General features: G+C 50.6%; 1 pseudogene; it reads right to left on the bottom strand.

The window, feature by feature from the left end:
- Positions 1–2,705: 2,705 nt before the first annotated feature.
- On the bottom strand, positions 2,706–3,348 carry LOC129380270 (uncharacterized; annotated as a pseudogene).
- Positions 3,349–7,039: the final 3,691 nt, after the last annotated feature.

Below are 7,039 nucleotides of genomic sequence, written 5' to 3'. Positions count from 1 at the left end.
AACTCCTTCCCGAAGAAGGGAGGTCCATTGTCTGTCTTTAGTGTCTGTGGCATTCCGTGCACTGTGAACATTTCGCTTAGTTTCTCCGTCACAGATCTTGGACTTAGCGAATAGAGTGCTGCTGTCAGAGGAAAACGCGAGTACTCGTCGACAACCACTAGAACGTACTTATTGCCAGGTGGGGGGCCAGCAAAGTCTGCCGCCACAGACTGCCATGATCCATATGGAAGTGGTGTCATGATTAGCGGTGATGTCTTATTTTCAACCACGGTTCTCTGGCACGCTTTTCAGTCTTTTATTGCCGCTTCTACTTTCTTATCAATCCCCGGAAACCACACTTTTTCTCTAAACAATTGTTTGGTCTTCATTCCTTGGTGACCTCTGTGTGCTAGACGAATGACTTGGGCTTGTGCTCCTTCAGGAATTATTAGTCTCGTCCCTCTTAGCACAATGTCATTTTCGGCAAATGGTTTCAGCCTGTCGCTTTTCCACATGTCGTCACAAGTCTTTGGGTTGTTCGTTCGCAGAGCCTTGATCAAAAGCTGCATCTGAGCATCTTTTGCGTACGTTTTCTCGATTTCTTGAAGAGTCAGTGCTTTTGGAACAGCTGATTCCACGATGAAGGAGACATACTCTTCTATCGCACTTGCTTATTCACTAGGGACGACACTGTCGGTAGGTGGTGCATGCCTTGACAGGTAGTCTGCAGGGTTGTTCTTCCCTGCAATGTGTTCAATCTCGAAGGTGTAGTGCTGTAACCTCAGGCTCAGGCGTTCAAGCCTTGCTGAGAGCTTTGTGCTGGGCTTCCGAATGACAGACATCAAAGGTCTGTCTTCACCATGAACTTTCCCCCTGCGAGGTAGATGTGAAAATGTTCAATAGCTGCCACTATGGCCAACATTTCACGGTCGATGTGGGGATATCTTCTCTCCGTTGGTGTCAATGCTCTGCTGAAGTACGCCAGAATGCTGCGGCTTTTGTCGCTTGGATCTTGTTGAGCCAGCACTCCCGCTATACCTTCTGGTCCAGCATCAGTGATGACGTGGGTCTCTTTTGTGTCGTCGAAGTATTCTAGGGTGCGCATTCGAGATATTTCTTTCTTCACGTCATCTAGAGCTTTCTGGTGCTCTTCGTTCCAGCAGAATTCTGTACCGGCATGTGTGAGCTTCCTCAATGGATCCACCATCTGGGCTAAGCGAGGAATGAATCAAGAGCAATAGTTTACCATGCCGAGGAGGCTTCTAACCTCGGTTGGGCTTATTGGTGCTGTCATTCTGGCTACTGCTTTAACCTTTTCTGGGTCCACACTGACTCCGGCAGATGAAAACACGTGTCCAAAGAATCGATACCTCTTGGACTTCATTAGATCAGCAAATCTTTTTTCATTCATTTAATCATCCTTATTCACCCCCATCCCATACCCCTGTATGCCCTGAGGCATTTACCCACGCATTAAAAAAAGGATTTCTTCTTGTTAGTGCCTAGGACGCACTTGTTTTCATTCATAGTCAGCCCGGCATCTTCCAGGTGCTTCAACACCAGACGCGGTCTCCGGTGGTGCTCTGTTATGGTGCGTCCAGAGATGAGGATGTCGTCACTGACATTTATGATTCCGTCCTCATCCGGAAGTACTTGCCTTATGGCGTCTTGAAATATCTCTGCGGCGGCATTGACACCAAACAATAGTCCTTTGTATCTCCTCAGACCACAGTGGGTAGAGAACACGTTATCACCCTGGATTCTTCAGCAAGCTCGAGCTGACGGTAGCCCTCTTTCAGGTCCAACTTTGAAAAGTAGGCAGCTCCGTTCAGAATGCTGATAACATCTTATACTGTGGGCATGACGTGTCTTTCTCTAGCAATGGCCACGTTGGCTTCTCGCATGTCGACACACATTCTGACTGCGTTGGGATCATGGCGTTTGGGAACAATGACGATCGGTGACACCCAAGGTGTTGGTCCGGTTACTTTCTCTATGTCTAGCTCCTCCAGGCGTGTGAGCTCGGTCTCCAGCGCTTTTCTAATGTGGGAAGGAATGCGACGGTGTTGTCGCACGACTGGTTGGACGTCTTGTGAGATGTTCAGCTTGACTTGAAAGTTCTTGAGCCGACCAACCTTGCCAAACAGCTTTGGAAACTCTTTGCGTCGATACTACTGTGTTCTGTGACCAGCTGAAGTATTGTGATGAGCTTTAGATCAGAAGCTGTGTTGTAGCTCAGAAGCGGTCGATGTGTCCCTCTTACGACGTATACTGTCGCTTCGATGACTTGGTCTAGAGCACAGAACGTTGCAGAGAACTTTCCCATGACTGGGATTGCTTGGCCGACTCCATATGGTACCAGCTTTGTGGTTGTGTGCGCTAGCTGCATCGTCTGTAGGTGCTTTTGTCACGTCGTCTCTCCGATGACGTTGACACCTGCTCTAGAGTCTACACAAAACTCAAGTGGTGTGTAGTTGATTTTGACTGTTACCACTGGTAATTCTTGCCTGTGACTCTGCACGTGAAAAACGTAATCCTCCACGCTTGTGTCCTGTTGTGTGCTTGCGGGGGTGCCCGTGACGTCAGTGAAGTGTACAGTAGGCCTTTGTCTGCAGAACTTGGCGAAGTGGTTTTTCTTTTGACACTTGTGGCAAGTAGCTCCCCATGCTGGACAGCTCAATTTCCCTCCTTTGTGAGGCCACGCTCCTCCACAATAGCTGCACTTCTCAGTTTGCTTGTTCTCTGGACGATTGCTCGACAGCTTGTGTTTTGACTGGTTGCTCGAAGACGCATTGCGACGCCACTGCTTCTTCTTTGTGACTTTCTGCACAAGTTTTCAGGCCTTCCATGCTGGTTGCTTGAAATTCTGCTGTCTCGAGGCTGCGGCCTATTTCCATGAGTTTCTCCAGCGTGACATCGCGCTCTCGTAGTGCACTGCGGCGCAGCTTAGCCGAATTGGTGCCTTCTATCATTTGCGATACGATTTCTTTCTTCGTTCCCAAACTCGCATGTCGCAGCCAACTTTCTGAGTCTGACTTGAAATTGGTCCACTGTTTCTTCGGAGCTTTGCTTTGCTTGACGAAAAACATGCCTCCCGTAGACCGCATTCTTTCTTGTTGCGAAATGTGGGTTCAGCTTCGCGACTGCCGTTTCATAGTCCGTGCCTCGATCCGGAAGCGTCAGAAAAATGTCGTGCACCGCATCTCCTGCGTAGTGTAGCAGTATAGCGCGTTTCCGGGCTGCATTCTATATGTTTGCTGCTAGTAGAAAGTTGTTAAAACGGACTTGCCATTTCGTCCACCGCTGGGCGAGCGACGTCGGGTCCGAGTACGGGTCGAATGGCGGGAAGGCGGGCAGCATGGCTTCCATCTTGCGTGGCTTTTTTTCTTGATTGGCATCCGCTGATTTGTTCCTTGGCCTCTTCTGGTGCCGTGTGGGCTTTTTAAAATTGGATGATCCTCGTCGCCAGTTTGTAATGTCTGCTCCCGGCGCGGGAGTTATCTCTGTTCAAGATAAGAAGACTATACTGCGGTGTCTATAAACAAGCCCTCGGCCTCGCCGGTTGCACCAGCAATGACCTCCTCCTTCAATTAAGCGTCCATGACACACTAGACGAGCTCATTGAGGCCCAACGTCGCTCTCAGCTGGAGAGACTCACTCTCACAGCGACGGGCCGCCATATCCTCACCTCGCTCGGTATCACCTACCACCATCAACACGGCCATAAACGCCAGATCCCCTCCACCATACGAGCTAGGATTCACTCCCACCCTATCCCCAGAAACATGCACCCCGAATGCAACCGCACACGCCGCGCACCAGGTGCCACGGCTCTCACCAAATCCCTTACTCGATCGCCGCGACAGTGTGAGTTTCGTTGACGCCGCCGAATATATATATCCCCACGGTACCCGCTTTGCAGCCGTCACCACGCGTGAAGGCTCTCCACCACGCTGTCAGCCTAGTTACCCAACACGCTGAGGAAGCTGAAAAAGTGGCCACCGTGCTAGCCACACTAGACCCAACATGCCATACCATCGTCTCTGACTCCCGCTCCGCCGTTATCAACTATATCAACGGCCGTATTTCACACCAAGCCTTGCGCATCTTGCAACAAGCACCCTGCTCAACCGACCATCAGCTAGGCTGCATTCGTCTGGTTCCCGGCTCATGTAAGCAGCGTCCACCGGCACCTCCCCAACCTACTCGCGCTATAGCGCGAGGCCTATAGTTAACCGCACGGGATAAGGGGAGGCTGCCCCCACTAGTAGGGATTGCCAGACACGCTACAATGATTTTGTGAAGTCCTTCTACTTAGAGCGTAGAACCTTCCCCGGCCCACACAACAAACTATTCCGAGCGCAAGCAACAACTTTCCGCCTGCTACAAACCAATACCTACCCCTCGTTACAACTTTACAACAATATCTACCCAGGCATTTACCCCAATCCCACGTGCCATATCTGCAAGACACCGCCAGCCACACTACCACACATGCTTTGGGACTGTACACAGCAAAAACCCCGACACTAACCCCACGACCCTATCGTCGAGATGGCACGCTGTCCTGCGTAGCTCCAACCTTGACGACCAACCCTGGGCGACCCAGCAGGCCTGCGAGGCGGCGAAGACGCAACACCTCGACGTCCCCACGTGGGAGGCCTAGGCACAGCCACCACCTCTTGCTGGTTTCAATAAAGTTTATTCAGTCAGTCAATGTCTATTCGAATATCATCTGTACACGCGTTTGCTCTCTCATCCAAACCACTCTCTTTCTGTAAACTTATGCCTAGCATTTTTCGTTCTATCGCTCTTTGCGCGGTCCTTAACTTGTTCTCAAGCTTCTTTGTCAGTCTCCAAGTCTCTGCCCCGTATGTCAGCACCGGGAAAGTGCACTGATGGTATACTTTCCTTTTCAATGATAATGGTTGTGGGGTTCTCCTCCCGTGCTCTTGGGACAAAGGAACGACAGTACAGTAGTGCAAACAATCACAAGGGCATTTATTGCACCTTTCATAGAACAAAAATGTCTGCTAGCCGAGCTGCTATCCACAAAACATGCCGATGGGCGCGCGACAAATCGCGGAAGTCCGACTCACCGCGACCGGATAACGAGCGAATATGTTCGCCCCATGCTGGACACCAACGCTTGGTCGATCGCGAGCACGGTCACGCGAACGGTGGCGCGTTCGAACGATCGTGTTTGTCCATTCCGGAGTAGGCCTCACGAGACGGTTTCGCAAATGCATGGATCGGCGCACGCGCAGAATGTCCGCGCTGCTTTCCGATTGCGTGCCAAGGGGAAACAGCCTTCTCTATTTTGCGCCCAAGTAACGCCGCCGTTAGGGAGTGCGTCTAAATGTCGTACAAAAATCCATCACGTGACCTGATCCTAGGTGCCTAGGGACAGGTTCGTTTAGGGATTTTTGAGAAGGCGCGATGGTGGCGCCGAGCGACGCCGTGGCGTGTTCGTTCTCGGCGTGATCAACCGCGCGTTGTTCAACATTGCTCATGTGAGTGTGCTTGCGCTGCTTGTGTGTTGGTTGTAGGTTCCATGTTACTTGGCGGAAAGCCGTGAGTAGTGGTGGTGCGGCAGTGCGGCTTTGGCCTCGGTGAGCACTGACAGTACAGAATCTGCGTTATGCTTCCTGTGCTCCCTTAAGAACCCGGCGGTGGTGACAATTGAAATATCAAAGTGGCCTCAAAGTGGCCTCAAATATCAAAGTTCGGCGATCCGCGATGTGGCGTCGCCGTGTCGACCTTTGCTTAACGGACATCAAGGGATGTGCTGCTAGCTACAAGTCACGTAAATGCGACTGCGTCGACCGCCCACTGTTCAGTGCTGAATGTGTGCACAGTTGGTGTGCTGTGCTTGAAACGAGTGGTGCAGCCGTGCAGTGGAGGTGGTGGTGGAGCAGAGTGGCTTAGGGGCTCCATTTGCGCGTTCACAGACATGTGCTCCCGTTTGGCTGTCGCGGGATTGTGGTGTGCTTCTCGCCTAGTATGACGTTCACGATGCTAACACACAGCTTGTGCTAGATGTCCGTGCTAAATGTCATTTGCATGACGACCGAGTTGAAAACGAGGCATACGTCTGTTCTTTGCGTTTGTGTGTTGTAAATTACTTTGTATTGTGGAAGTTCTGGCAGTATTATTACGAAGGGAGTACGAACGTAAATATATATAAACACATTTCTGTGTATGTCTTAAATTTTGAATTACCCATAATACACCCCTTACGACTGATAAGTGGGCACATGGCCTGTGTGATTCAGCTGCCTTTTGTTGCAACGCTCTTCCATACCAAATGATTTGTGCACTGTTGTAAAAACCATTTGTTTATTCATTCAATACAAATGTACTGCTTCTTCACCACACTACATTTTAGTTACGCGGTGAAGCATATTAAAAGTGGGAAGAGGCCGCTATCACCCAGCATAGTATGTTCACCTATTAGGCGGCCTGGTGTGCGCAATGTTACAGAAGGCGGCGGGTGCGCGAGTGTATAATTAACACTTATGTCCAGTGACAGTGACCCTTTTCCACTTTTAGCACGCTTCATTGCAGTACATTGCTTAGGCTTCATCGCGAAACATTGGTGTATTGCGAGAAACGTAATTTTAGAAAGGCCTATTATGCAACGTTTTTTTCGTAGCTTGCTACACCACAATATTCATAGTGTTTTGGGGGTGGAAAGAGAGAGAAGTGATTCTTGTAGGGAAAGGAGGAAAGGCTGGTACTATCTTCTGCAACCCTTGCGGGAGCACGGCTCAGCGCCAGCAGGGGGTTGGATATGGGAGTGAAGGAGATAGGAGGAGGGCTAAAGGTACAGAGAGTCGCCATGGCAGCAGCGGAGCAGCCCGGCCGGGAAGGCCCAGTGGCTTCGACCGGAGGAGTGGACTGGTGATAAACCATAGGAGGTGGCCCAGCAAAAGCGAAGTTGAGGCGGATCAGGAGACCCGAGGTGGTGAATAGCCGTTAGGCTATTCGTCTTTGAAGAAATTTCCTAGAATCTCGCCGAGAGCCCCGACGAGTCGAGGTACTCGATGACACTTAGGAA

The sequence above is a fragment of the Dermacentor andersoni genome, chromosome 3 (genome assembly GCF_023375885.2).
Source record: "Dermacentor andersoni chromosome 3, qqDerAnde1_hic_scaffold, whole genome shotgun sequence".
In the NCBI taxonomy this organism is placed as follows: Eukaryota; Metazoa; Arthropoda; class Arachnida; order Ixodida; family Ixodidae; genus Dermacentor; species Dermacentor andersoni.
The sequence above is the reverse complement of the archived record's forward strand: the minus strand, read 5'-3'. Positions and strand labels throughout refer to the sequence as shown.